Source organism: Apis mellifera, linkage group LG4 (genome assembly GCF_003254395.2).
Source record: "Apis mellifera strain DH4 linkage group LG4, Amel_HAv3.1, whole genome shotgun sequence".
NCBI lineage: Eukaryota > Metazoa > Arthropoda > Insecta > Hymenoptera > Apidae > Apis > Apis mellifera.
The window spans coordinates 7722352-7738031 of NC_037641.1; the positions used below are offsets into that span (position 1 = coordinate 7722352).

The following is a 15680-nucleotide window of genomic DNA, read 5'->3' on the forward strand; positions in this document are numbered from 1 at the left end:
TTTATTTACATTTCTTTTATGATATATACGTTTATATCTCTGGCCTTCGTTTCATCGTTTACTTGATTATTGTCGAAGGTTGAACTATTTTGTTCGAGATAACATCAGAAGGTCAAGCATTCACTATGAAATAAACTAATATGATTAATCTCAAATTGTTATTATTAACGAACAGTTTATTTCAATCGTATAAATATTCTCTGGTATTTACGAGAAATACATAGGATTTATTACACAAAATTCTAATATTAGTCATACATAGGATATTAATTATTTTTTTCAAACTTATCATATTTAGTGCAGTAGTTTACAAAGTATTATATTTTATATTTATCGATACATAGTATTTTTAAACGCATATGCATATTTGAAATAGCGTTTCTTTACAAAATAACCTCATTTTACGTCTTCTAATGCTCGAACAACGATCGATTTTTGTAATTTTCTGTGCACCGGATTTCCTTAAATCGTTTTCTCTCTTTAATGGCCAGCCAACAAAGATAAATGTCGAGAACTCGATTTAAAATACTTAGAATGAAACGATCATGATACAATTTTATTTTCATTCGGAAAGGAATAAACGTGTTCACAAAAATTTTTATTATTTCTATATTTTTCCTTTTTTTTTTCGAACTCTTTTCCGAAACAATCGTTTCTAAATCTTTGAATTCAAGAATTTTCTTTTCTAATAATTTACATTCCTTACTTTATTTTTAAACAAAATTTAATGAAATCCAAACAATTACTAATAATCAAAATAATATAAATAATATAAAGTTCGTAATGAACGTGAATCTTCGATACTGAAATAATTATAATTAAATTTAATTACAATTAAAATGAACCCTCGTATCGAGTTTTCGCTCTTAAAAAAAATTTCTCAATCTTTATCAGGAATCCGTACTCGATAATCGAAACCGGAAACATTCCATTTCCTTAGAAAATTCTCTCCTTCTCTTAGAAAATCATCGAACGAAAAGCGATCTCTCTCGGTCTCGGTCAAATCGCACGTATTAAACGTTAAACGCGGCTCGATCGGAGAATCCTCGAAACCGATTTCTCCTCGCCACCCTTTAAATCCGTCTTAACACTCGCGCGTGAAATCGGCAGCAAGGAGCGAACAGCCCCCAGATAATCCTCATCCCCGATTCTCACGATTCCATCGAAGGCTTCCTATTTCGCCTCTAATAGTTCTCGATACGACTCGAATGAATGGCGAAAATTCGAATCGAAATCACCTCTCGAGTGAACACGGCCGATCCTATACCTCTCTATTCTTAGATTACGACGCATTCTCTCTCTCCCTCTTTCTCATCTCTCTCTATATCTCGCTCTCTTTCATCTCTCTATCTTTATCCCTATTCCTCTCTTTCGTCTCTATCCCTATTTCTATCGCTATCTCTCATTTCTTCTCTCTCTCTCTGTCACCACCGATCGGTTATACGTATGTACAGGCTCGTGACACGTAGGATAGGAATACACGGGCGGACAAATCGAGCGTTTCGCTTGAGAATTCCGCGGATGTCTCTCGATCGTCTTAAATTAACCGCGCCTCCTCGCGTCCGCGCCGATGCGGCCCGGATCGACGTGTTCCTCGAGAGCCACTCGAGAGATAGAATCAGAACGATAGAAACGACGGTTTCGAGGAAATGGAAAGTTAGCCTTGGTGGAGGGAAGATGTCACTGTGATTCGGTTAGAGAAACGTTTGGACGTTTTAAGACCGTTATTAAAGTTGGTAATGGAGCAGTCGCGATTGTTCGGCAACTTATGGGGAAAATGGTCTTCTTGATTGAATTTTAATAGGGAGCTCGAGTAGTTTGGTAGTCTTTGAGGATCTAAAAAATATCGTTGAGGAAAGTGATGCGATTCGGTTTTTGGTGTAACGAAGATAGAGAGTATATTTAATTTAATATTGTCCTGGAAATAGAATAATTTGGATAGGATATAGAATACATGGATATGAATAAAATTATTCATTTATTTAATGGCACGATGTTTCGTTTAAAATTCTTACGAAATCTATTATCATCGATAATATAATTCTTCTTCTTTCAATTAATCTAAAATCAAATCTGATATCGAGAGATATCAATTTAAAAAAAAACAGAAACGCTTATGTTACATTGAATTGAAGTAGTAGTAGTAGTGGAAGTTTGATAATTGAAATAGTAGAGAAGGAGATAATTTTTTTTCCCCCCGTCGACCTTACATGTCTGTCGCAGACGTAAACGCGTATATAACAGTGGAGTGGAAGTAACGACCGATAATCAGAATACGGGTTCACGATCGTTAAAACGAGACCAAGTTTCGCGGATAACAAGACCGGATGACACAGTTCGGACGTGAAACTATTCTATTTGCTACATTAATCTCGAGGATTTCCAAGATTTTACACAACGCGTTTTTCGCGTGTTTCTTGCAACGATTTTTCGAACAATGGATCCGCTATTTATACGAATTAGCATACGAAAGGCGAAGCGGCTTGTCACGTTTGAAAAAGTTTATATTCGGTGAAATTTGAAGTATCCACGCCACGAGTAAGCGTAAAAAGTGTTTTAAATAATAGGTTATGGTAATGAGCATCCTCTCTGCAAAATTATTCCTGCAAAAATTCCGGAGAGAAGAAATCCAGTAGTTGCGCTTTACTTTACTATAACATATGCGCGTGATTGATGCAAGCGCGGTGCAAGGTTTTTTTTTCAAACCTGAGGGGAATGAATGAAAAAGTTGATTGATATGCCTTGTATCGTTTATAAGTTTTACGGGTCGATAACTTTTTCGATCGATTTTTTTTTTTTTTAACAATCTTGTTACAGAATCTATACATAACGTTAGACGTATCAATGAATTAACGAATGCAACACTTTCAATGAAATTTCTCTTCTCATGAAATTGATATATTTATTAATCCAAATCTCTATATATATCTCTATTTATATACGCGAAAAAAAGTTATATCTTTTATTTGTTAGAAAAAATTAGCGTATAAATAATCCGATAAAACGATAAACAAGAAAATATGGTTACAATTTCCACAAAATTTTATCGCGTGGAATTGCATACTATTTGCCCTCTCCCTTCCTTCCTCCCCAAAGTTATTTCTCATTGTATTGGAAAATATTTGCATGCCATCGAAATTTAAAGACTCCCATTGGGTATACCGGTGCATATCGATACGTACAGATTGTCCCAAAAATATGGAAGCACCGATTAACTGAAAATTCCTGAGGCAATTTCAAGCGAACGAATTTTTCTTTGCAAAAATTTTTGTTAACGAATTATTAATTCTGGCCAATCACGTGGACTTTAATTAAATAGTATTATGGCATGTGGTTCATTTTTATCACTCTCTTCTCTTTCCAAATATATATACATATAATTTATCGTTCATTTGTTAGAATAATTTTATATTCGTTTTTTTATACTACAATTTTAAATAATTTTACTTGAATGAAATTCGACTTATAACAATTGATTAATTTACTCATCAATCGTATTCTTTCTTCGACATACGTTTCTCGGATTTGTTCATGTTCGATCGTCAGCTCATACCCAACGCTACCGTCACGGCTCGACTGGTCTACGCGCTCTGTGATTGGCCGGTGTTTTTTGTTAATAACTCATTAAGAAAGTCGTAACGAAAGTTTTTGCAAAGGAAAATGTTGCTTGAAATTACCCGAGGAATCCCCAATTAACCGGTGTTTCCACATTTTTTTTTTTTACATAAATTATTAAAAATAAGAGCCGTTAAATGTAACTATTACTCGTAATACGTAACAGAACTTTTCGAAGGAAAATCCTTTATCGTTTTCCCAAATTTTATCGACATCGTACAAATTTTTCTCATCGACAACGATACCTAGAAACATATGTACCTACTTTGTACAACTTACACTCGTAATACTTCTTTATTCGTGTTATCCAAATTCTCGAACCGCGTGGGAAAATATTCGATGCGAGAGAAACTTGGCTCGTTCAAATGTAGCGAGAAGATAAGCCGCGTACAAACTTTTATAGGCTTCTTTCTTTTCCTTTATAATAAACGTAAACTCGATCCCGTTTTTTTTTTCTTTTTTTTTAACCGAATGTCGCGTCTTTCTTTGCCTCTTGTCTCCTTGCCTTCCTTTTCCTTCTCTTTTCTTGCACTCTTTTATTGCACTCTCTTTTATTACTCTTTTTGCTCAATAGTCAAACGTTACTGTACCGAGTTTTTTACAAAGGAAAGGTTTACGATTCCGGATATAAAAAAAGAATGGGGCATTAAATGGTAATTTTTCATCGTATCTTTTGGTGCACGAAATGATTGACTTAATGAAAATCGATCGCGTTGGATAAATTTTCGATACTTCGGGAGAGAAAGATCTCTGAGAGAAGTGAGGATACACGAATAGAAGGAGTACTGCGTTTGGAATGCTTTGTGGCGTAAAGTTGCCTCGTTTGTTTAATCAATTAACGAAATTACCGTTGTATTAACGCTATCGTAGGATCGTAAATAAATTGTGTTTACGTTCGAAATTCAAATCAAAGTAAGCGAATCGAGTTTGATTGAAAAAAGATTTTCTCGATCGAACGATACTCGATAAATCTTCGAATGCGTATTTTTAAAAAAAAAAAAGAAAGATTTCTCTTATTTATTTCACTTCAATATTCGATTCTGAACTTCTGTTCTATATTGTACGTGTTTCTTGCAAGAATGTATTACTTGCATGAAACATCGAATAGCATTAGATAACGTACAAAAAAAAAGAAAGAAAGAAAAAAAGAAAGAAAAGAAAAAATAAATGACGATGAAGATTTCATGTGATATTGAAATATTATTATGGCCAGCACTACATTTCAGTTCCAAGCCGTAATTTCATATCATCAAGTTGCATGAAAAATCATATTCGATGATGCATCGAATACATCGTGTCATTATTCACATGTTTCACAGTCATTCCACTGCCTTGCGCGTTTTATTGCAAATTTCAATAGCGAACTCGAATGGAAATGTTTTTACGATCTTCGACAATTCACAATTTAAAGATTCCAAATATTATAATTATTTTGTGTTTCCAATTCGCAAAAAAAAAGTGGTTTAAATAATTAAACCATTGATGAACGTGGAAAAATTTCTTAAACAATACAAACGATAATTCATCCATTATTAACTCAAAGACCTCCCCCCCTCCTCCCAATTATATCAATTATTTTAATAACCCAAGCCACAAGGTTGTCTCTCTCCTCGCGACAAATTCGTCTTACAAATGGTAATCGTATCTACAAACAATAGCAATTCAACTTAGCATCCTTAACCTCCTCACCTTTTTATTTTAAAAGAATCTGCATACATGTACGCTTTTGCATACATCTCGAAGGAACTCATCGGGATTGCGTCAGTGGAAATTTTTTTTTTTCTTCTTTTTTTTTTTTTTCCAGCAACGATAATTCATTCCGAATCGGTGGAACCGAGAGAGGAAACGCGTGAAAATTTGCGTTTGAATATTCCAATTTCTCTTTCTTGAAATTTTTCCAAACGCATCATTATCGTTGAATTTAAAAACCTCCGTTTCCCAGAACGGATTAGAGAAACAGAGAGAGAGAGAGAGAGAGAGAGAGAGAGAGAGAGAGAGAGAGACGGATAGAGATAAAGAAGCTACTTTTCAAGAGCAATTTTACTCCGAATATCCGAAAAATGTCTTTTACTCTGCTCTTTTTTCGAGAATAGCTTTTGCTCGCGTGAGTACTTTTTTTACTCGCGGAGAAAGCAAGTCTACTCTCTCGAAAGAAGAAAAAACAGAGAAAGAAAAATAGAGAGAGAGAGAGAGAGAGAGAGCGGTGCGAGAGAAATGAGGAGCGCGATGCGGAGCGAAATGGTGGCAAGGGATTGAAATATAGAGGGTGACCTAGATTCGAATCTCTTCTAACCCTGTTTTTTTCGTTCGGTAAACAATTCGGTGAATTCTGTCGTGCGTGATGGGATCGAACGTTTCTCCTAAGCGAGACAGGATAAATCCGTGCAATAAGAATCCAGGCGAGGACCTGTTTACCAGAAGAAACGGCGAACTTTTTTAAAATCGACGGGTCAGAAGAGCAAAGATGGAGCGAGATCCATTGAACACTCCTCCCGTGATTATTTAATCGAGAATAAATAGCGGATAAAACGGATTACGGATTGTTTAGCTTTTAGTCGATCGTAGGAACAGAATTCGAGATTTTATTCCACGTTCTCGGAGTTTGCACGCATTTGGAAAATTACCATCCTAAAAAATTCTAACTTTATCGTTTCATTTATATCACATCGGTTATCCGTTCGATAAATAAATTTTTTTATTATTATTTACTTTAAAAGAAAGAAAGAAAGAAAGAATTAAAAAGAAATTAACACGAAGAAACGAACACGTTAATGTACCACCAACGGCCAAGGTCTTTACAAACGTATCAGGGGGAACCCATCTGGAACACGTGATGGCAATTAAACGGTACGCAAAATTCACCTGTTGGCTCGTTCACACACATTTAAAAGAATTTTAACCTGTGCGGCTTCGGTTAAAATTTAAACCGAAGCGAAAATTAGTCGAGTAATTCGAATAAAATTAGCCGGATCGGAACGAGGGGCTATCGATCCGAGGGGGGGGGGAGAATTAAAATGCAAAACATTGACACGATTCGCTCTGAAATCTTCGGTCGCCGGCACGGAGACACTCGAGGTGGGGGGATTTTCGATGAGAGGAGGAGGGCTCGCGGAGAGGATTCGGTTTAACGCAATTCATGAGGGGGCTGATTCGAAAACAGGGCGCAAGGTGACGCCTGATTGATTGCGGTTTACACTGACTTGCATTTTACATGGTAATCAATGCACGGAATAACTGGTTGTACTTGTACGCTTTAACTGAATCGTTCGACCGAACACGGAAATGTGTATATTCACCGTTATTTGTGTTATTTGCATGCCCAAACGCTTGCAGTTTACGCGTCGAAAAATTAAATGATTATTAACGATACGTAGAAAACGTTTTCAATCGTTATCACCTCTCCCTTTGTCTCTCTGTAATTTGGTTCGAAAAAAATTTCAGCGTTCCAAATGCGATGTTTGTGGAGCATTAAAATAATTTGAAGTTTGATAAGAATCTTGATAATTTTTAAAAATAAAATCAAAAAAAGAATCAGAATACAATGGATCATTATTCTTCAAGTTTAATTTGAAAATTTTATTTCATTTTGATATTTCTAAAACTTAAAAGAAACAAATGTGCGCTCGTTCGATGGATTCTCGAATTTCGAATGAAATATTTATTGAATCAATAAACGTATAATGAGATATTTTTGAATATTTAAGCTCCCTGAATCGTTCAAAAATACATCCTCATTTAAAATAATTTATCTCGATCAAAGAGCAAAGAATTGAGAACTTCAATTCTTGCATTTCCCATTAATTTGTTTAAAAAAATTGTAAAATGAATTTCCAACGAACGAAAATAAAAATTACACGATTTTCTAAACGAATTTGTCGATCAAATTGTTACGAAACAATACGATTATGAATCGATGAAGATAACTTTTCGCTCTGTCGTTTTTTCCTCTCTCCTCTACATTATGCCTGTTTACTTACACGTAACGATGAAAAAGATGAGAGGAGAAACATAGTGTGTAAAATAGTCGGAATAGGAGGAAAGTTAAAAATTTCTGACAGACTCTTCTCGCGAAGTTTTTACATGAAAAATTTCGTTCGGTACTTAAGCTTTATTATTCAAGCGTAGAACAAAGATGCGGATGCGGAACGTTAAGGTTCTGATCTAATTGCAATAATTTTCATCCAATTTTTTTTTCTTTTCTGAATATACACGAATTCGTGTATATAAAATTGCATACATTGCAAAATTTTACGTTAAATTACAATTACAATGATAATTACTTTATTTGGAAAAAATATGGAAGCTCGCGTATATAATTCTATTACTCCAACAGAAGAAGATACATTATACGAGGAAAATTACGCAAACAAGTTTCTATATAATAATCGACAAATTTTTCCGGATTTTCTAGCTACTCGTTAGCGCCGATTCCTCCCCCAAAGCGAATTTTCAATTTAATTTCATATACCGTCGAGATTAATTCACGCAACTATCCAACACGCTCGCGCACTCGCACGATGATTACTAATTCAATCGATACGCGCATTTAAATATTTCTCTAAACGCGAATAATAACGAGGCGGAATCATGTTTCGATAGAATTTCGAAAGAAATCGAAAACGAGTTTCCCGAGTTAATTGAAACGACTCTTTTAATTCTGTTTATAATTATTAGTTGATTTTTTCCCCCACTTGAAACAAGTTTAAATGTTTCAACTTTATATTACGTAATAACCAGTTTTATATTCCGGACATATGGAATTAAATTTATTCAATCATCGGAGAAATAAAATTAATATCGGGAAAAAGAATATATATATATATATATTTACGTTATTTATGTAAAATACGTAATATGAAAAAAATATATTGCATAAAAGTTTAGTAATTATTACTCTCCTCTTCTCTCCTGTTATTTTTTTTTTTTTTTTTAATTATGTAACAAGTAGAATGTGAAAAAACAAGAAGCAAAGGAAAATTGGAAACTCGACGAATGGATTAAGCGTATTTTATAGCATGGTGTAATCACGTTTCACGGTAGGTGGACGGTTAATAGGTAGCGTAAACCGCATTGGCTTTGGTTATAACGAACCTAACCTTGACATCTGAGCTTACATCATCGTGACGAGTAATTTTTATCTAGTGTGTTGCTAGTTCGATTAGCATGCGGCTCTTAACGTGTTTCTTCACCTATGTTACAAGCGTCTTTCACTGTCATCGATTGACATTGAAACTGGGATAATTTTATTATTATAATGCTTTCCTTGTCTCGTGCTTTAACGCTCTTTCTATTTATGGCGCGTAATTTGAACGTAGCAACGTCGAGAATCGTTTCTTCCTTTCTCAAAATTTTTCTACGTTTATTTGGGTCACAGGAGCAATTTTGTATGGATTGTGGGAATTTTGAGGAAATTGGATTAAACCTTGGGATAAATGTTGCAATTCCGAGATAATATTTCTTAAATTTTTTTAAAATCTTCAATCGTGGAAACAAACTTGTGGAAATTTTATCGCAATGAGTTAATCGCAAGGAAGTATTATTATTATTTTTTTTATCCGTGCCTGAGGAAAATGTGAGCGAAAAATGTGAGTTTTTAAAGAAATTTTCTAGCTGTTCCATTTAAGAACAGGAAAATGAAGAGAGCTGCGAATGGACGTTTGCATGCAAATGTGTTCCGCGTTGTTAGTGAAGCATTTGTTGCTTCCTCTCCTTAAACACCTGTTTTCTTTGAAATTCGTTTACGCCTACTTTTCATGACTTGTAACGATTTATTATGATAGCTGCGGGCTTCGTGGAAATTAGTGTCACTATTGGAAATGTAATGTATTCAGCTTACCGTGTTCGACATATTGGAACAAAGGGAGAAAGCAAACAGAAGAATATTTAAATAAGTAATATTTATATATTACACGGAATAGAAATTTCCACGAAAGATATTCGTTTCACACACATCTTCCATCTCCAAATTTTTTTAAAAAATACCATTGCATTGCTAATGAAATAATATATTAATAATTTATATCTACTTGTATCTTTTAATTTCTGTAATTACGATATTAGATATACTTTACCAAATAATATTATATATATATATATATATATTTCTATGTAATTCATTTTAACCTTCACAGCTTTCCACGCTTTTTATTATCCACGCTGCAATGTTCTGACTCACGAATTATATTTCTCCCTGGAATTGTATCCGATACAAAAGCTAAGCCGAGCTTAAAGCGAACAAGCGGAACCCCTGATACACGTTGAGCTGCATTGCGCAATAAACTTCCGTGAAATCGTGGTTACACAATACGTTGAAATAAGCGTGTATACTTACACGCGAGAATGTTTTCTAATTTCACGAAAATTTACCACTTTTGATCCTGGCATCGATGCTTGGACAACCATCATTAATTCGTCTTCGAAAATCAAAATTCTTAAAGTTAAAACCTTGTTAGTCATCGTTTAGCGATTTAATCAGAGTTTTTGAAAAATTCTCTCATTCAAAGTTTAAGAGAAAGCAATACATATGAGTAGATAAAAATTATTCTTACAGTGATGGTATAAGTATCCATTATTCTTTAAAACGTCTAGGTTAGGTCCATTGTAGTCTCGTTAAAAAGATTTCCAGGAAATATCTGGTTGACATTAATTAAACAAATATTATCTTTTGCGTAATTTTGTTTGCCTGAATATCATTTTATATTCCATTCGTGCAACATCTTTGTTTTAAATCTCCGCGTTTCTCGGTATCTTGTATTGATATTACCATTCTCGTTGAAATTCTCGTGTATCCTTTAAATTTTAATACAAGTTTAAAGTCGAGATTTGTAAAAGTTTGCAGAAGTTTCGAAGAATATTTATTCTCAATAATTGGTATCGATTCTCGAAGGAGGATTTGATTGATTTTCTTTATTCTTCCTTTCTAAATAATTATCTTAATTGTCTTTTGTCTATAACGTATATATATATTCGTGAAAAATATGCAAATTGTTCGCAAGCAATGAATCTTGTTAACAAAGTGTGTTAATCCATTTGATAACGAGCTCTCGTTCCGACAAGAGCTCTGTTATCATTGTGAATATTAACTCTCTAATGAATTAGCAAACGAGTTTTAAATTTCTGCTTTTTCTGCAAATTCATATATACGTGTATATATATGTCATGGGAATCAATTATTGGTAGAAAAAAATTTTAATCGATTCACCATTTAAATCTATAATAACTTTCTGCGTGAAATACAACTTTAATTTAAAGTTCGTTATCAAACTGTTGGTTTTATTATATGTGATAATAATTTCGAGCATACAAATTGGAAAGATATAATTTTAAACAGTTTTAAAATATTTCAAAAGGATTCGAAAATGGTCGACTTTATAATTTACATAAAAATGATGGATAATCGAGAAATAATTGCACCCCCTTTTTTCCCGGGCGAATTAAAAGGATCGTTATTATGAACATTTCAATTCTCCATTCACTCTTTTAACAACGACATCAACTTTTCCTTTATAAAAATAATCAAATAAAGAACAAAACTATTCGTCTTCGTCATGACAAATGATCGATCAAAGAATCCCAAATCATCACATTCAACAAAAGTCACGTTAATTAAAATAAATAAAATCGATAAAAATTTTCATTTCAACAATCCTTTCTACAAAGAACATTACAACTTTTTCAAAATGTTAAACTTTAGATTACTTAAGAAAAACCGATTCAATCCCCTAACCCAACAACAAGCAACCTCGGCAAACATTGCCTTAACGTCGCGTTTCCCCTCCAATTAGCCAACCTTAAAAACACTATCACGGTTTCAACTCGGCGCTTACGTTCATTCATCCCGCGGGGCCCGCGTATCGAAATCTTCGAACGCACAAGCACACGCTCAACGAGGAATGCGATAGCTGATTACAATGGCCGATACGTGGCGGCATACGTGCAATCTTGGAGAGTCGCTCGTGTACGTGCTGGATCGCGTAGCAAACGAGCGTAACGCTCGCCATCTTCGGCCTCCTCGCTTCCTCCTCGTCGTGAGCAGCACGCGTAAGGATACGGCGAGCGAACGGATAAACATCGTTCCCACCCTTTTGCTTTTCAACGCTTTTCGTATCGCCTTGCTCTCCAGAAGAGAGCAGAGAAAGAGGAGGGAGCTGTATAAAACCGTGTGTACGATACGTTTCGAAGAAAAATCGGAGACACTCTGCTATTTACTCACGAGATTTCGAGTTGTTGATCGGTAATTAATCAGTTTTCGAGATGTTTCGAAGTCAGAGCGAGCGATTGGGACGCGCCAAAAGGATATTGGAACACGTTGAGGTAAACTGAGGTTTCAAATCAGGGCGAGTTGAAGCGTCGAAAGGTTTTTAGAAGCGGATCAGAATAGATCGAAGCTTCGTTTCATAGAAGCTTTGGGACGATTAGAACGAATCGAAGCGTGTTGGATTCGATATGAAATTAAATCGAAGAAGGATTTGAAAAAAAGAAATCTTGCTCCTTTATAAGAAAAAAACAAAGGAATCATAAAGATAATGGCATAAAATAGAAACATAAGTGAAATGTACTCCCTCCCACGTCGTGTTATAGAACGACATTTCATTGGGGAGGGGAGATCCATTTCTCTTCTCGTTTCGAGCAGTCGGTCGAATTTTTTCCTAGGGCCAAGTAACAAATGGGACCAAGTTAGAATGGCATAGTTTATGCGGAGTATAAATCACGATAGGTGAGCGCTTCCAACGTTTTCAACGGTCGGCAGTGTGTACCCGAACAGGTTTTCAGGAAGCATAAACCTACATTGACGCGATGCACACGCAACGCACTTTAGAATAAAGCTGCCTTGCCGTTAACCTTAATTCGTTTCGTCGATACTGTTATATGCAAAGTGCTTCGGCGAAAGTTATAGTAGTTTAAAGTATCTTAGTTATTATCTCGAAGGGCATATTAGAATGAAAGGTATTATTTAATTTTACAAATCGAGCATTTTCTTTTTTTTCGAGCAGACAAGTGAAATTGGTATTGGAAAGTTTATTTTTCTTATTTTTTAATTAAATTAATTTTTATCGATATTGTTGTTAGAATTTATCAAGTTAATTAGCAATTTGCGAAATTGATGAATTTTAACAAACGTGCATTTTTAATTGTTCATGATTGTTGCCTCCGTTATTTAATAAGAGCAGTAGAAATTGTCATCACTGTATGGAATTAAATTAACAAGTAACTTTGTAAATGATTACAGATTAAAGAATTATTTTACAATGTTCTTATTTTTGTTAGATACACACAGTAAGATATACTAAAAAAAAAAATGTAGGATTCACTTGTATGGTAGATAGAGAATATAAGGAGAATAAAAGATAAATTGGTATAAAGATGTACCATATTTGACTTTCTTGCCAGAGGTATAGCCATTCTCGTACTCGAGTAATGTACAGTTGTGTACACCCTTTATAGGAAGTACTACTGAAATAGCCTTTTCCATGCTCGACTTGCAGGCTTGCCGTTGCTCACTGCACAGAGACTTCCTTCGTTTTTCAAAAATTTTTACGCGTTAATAACTTTATACGTAAATGATTTCAGAAACGAAAATTTTTTGGCACCACTTTTTCACAAAATTAGAGAACAAAAACAAGTAAAATCCTTTTTCACTATATCCCTTTGTGGACGCAATAATCTCATTAACGCATAAACTTTTTAAACGTAATTTTAAAAAAAAAAAAGATCATTCCTCGAGCGCGAAAGTGTTAAAAATTCCGCAGAATTCATTAATTAGTTACGTAAGCTTCGCAAGCCCACCTGTCCACCAAATGAATTCTCGTGCGCATATTCATCGTTTTTGTTTTCGTTCTCTCTATGCGTGGTGCGATAACACGTGCACGTTCTAGTTTGCTTTGTAAACGGTGCAGATATCACGTTCAACCCTATCCTTTCATTGTCGTTTAAGTTCCTTTTTTCAACGTATAAGCGTATCATACCTACGCTTCTTCTCTTCTTTCCCTTTCGTGAAATTCGATGTTGAAAAAGATCGTTCGTCTAAAGTATTTATTTCGAATACAAGGCAAGCCTTGTGTATTTATATATATACATATGTGCGCATCCAGTCGCGATGCTTATACTTTTTCAACGAACAAACAGTTTCTCCTCATCGATGACGTATCGGTCGTTCTATTTTTTAGAGTGACACACACCGAGCCAATCGATTTTGATTACGCGAACCAGAAGTCGTAAAAATTCAACTTCGAATGGAGATAGGGATTCGATTCGAGAAGTGAATGGGGGAAAATTGATATGAAACTACGGGATACATTTGGTATTTCCGTGGCGATGGGAATAGGAATTCGTTCGTTCCATTATTCCGGTTATTAATATTTCCTTACGTTTGAAATTTACGAGAATTTATTTTTTCTTTTTTTTTATTTTTTAAACGCGTCATATTTATATTGGATCATTATATACAGATTCGTGGAAAATATTAAAAGGGAGGAATATTTTTTTTTTAATGGAAATTTATATGTGATGTTTAATGAAAATTAAGATCCAAGATCGAAATCTTATAAAATTATTTCTGAATAGTTAGAATTTATTATTTAACAATCGTGACGTCGAACGTTGCACGCTCGCCAAATAATTAGCTTAAGCTTCAAATTAAAATAAATACACGTAATAATTCTATGGAAACACAGAGATGCATAAATGCACGCGCGAAAAATTATGTCGAGTATTGTAATTTTCATTCAAATTGCAAATAATTTACCACCTCCTGTGCCTCTCCTTTTTTCTCTCCTCTCTCTCTCTTTCTCTCGTCGACTGAATAAGTTTGCACAGGTGTAAAACTAGCCAACAACTCGGTGGCGCATGCAGTAAGCAGCTTCGATTTTTGCTTTCATACGAACGAGCCCCGTGGCCAGCAAAGGATTTACATGGTAAAGCTTGTCCGGCCCCACGACCGTGTATTTTAGTTTGCCTGAGAAACGAATGGAATGTTGCTTTGACGTATTTTTAATATCGTTGTAATTTATCATTGTAGCCCTCTCCATTTATTTTTCTTTTTTTTTTTTGGTTTTTCCGTCGATTATTTTTATCAGTGTGTTAATTATTCGTAAAATAACCTTTTTCCATGGATAATAAGATAATTAATTTGCTTACGAAATTTTTTTATTTTTAATTTTTCGCCTCGCCTCGTTTGTTGTTGCTTTGAGAAATAAATAATATAGAATAGTGTTGGTGTCGATTTGAATAATCGTTTGAAAAATATTTAGAGAAAAGATGAGCAACAGTCATTTCATAGATGATATCAATTTTTCTTCCCTCGATTCATTTTCAATTTGAAGAAACTAATTTTTACATCCCCTCAAATAATTTCATTTATTGAAAAATGTACGAAACTGCGTTAAAGAATTATCGATAAATCAAAAATAATTAGAAAGAAGGCATCGCGAACTAAAGAAAGAAAATCAAGTATCGGCGTTGATTTATGAATATCGTACAATATATTCCCGCACGTTGTTCCAGATATTATCATTTTTCGATTGAAATTTCGATAAAACAGGCGATGTACTAGTCACCATAGATTCTAGAAATTTTCACTTAGCTAACGTTCATCGGCTCGCTTTATTCGAGAACGAAACTAACGACACATTGCACTATGATTAATCGAGCGTAATATTTCGCGCTCCTCCATTCTCATCGAGGAAAAAATTGAGCGTTTCACACGTTCCAGTGTGACACTATTAACATAAACGTTAAACAAATTCGAAGAAAATCTCAATAGAGTAAAAAGAGTTAGTTTCTTCAAATTAATTGAAAATGAATCGAGGGAAGAAAAATTTATATTGCAAATGAAATGAATCTTTTCCCTAAATATTTTTCAAACGATCGACTCGAAATATTTATCTTATCGATAAAAATATTCGTAATTTTTATATAATTTCGAGTATCGCGAATATTCACAATATATAATCTCAATTTCACTTCTTCATACGAAATTATCGGAATATATTAAAATAAATCGTTTCTCTAATAAAAAAAAGAAGGGCAAACTCATAAATTATTCCGCGGCAAAATAGAAATCATAA

The 15680-nt window shown here is 34.3% G+C and overlaps 1 protein-coding gene across 2 annotated transcripts in view; it reads left to right on the plus strand.

Moving 5' to 3' along the window:
- LOC100578579 overlaps positions 1-15680 on the plus strand; it is a 151832-nt gene that overhangs the window by 21054 nt on the left and 115098 nt on the right. The window lies entirely within an intron of this gene.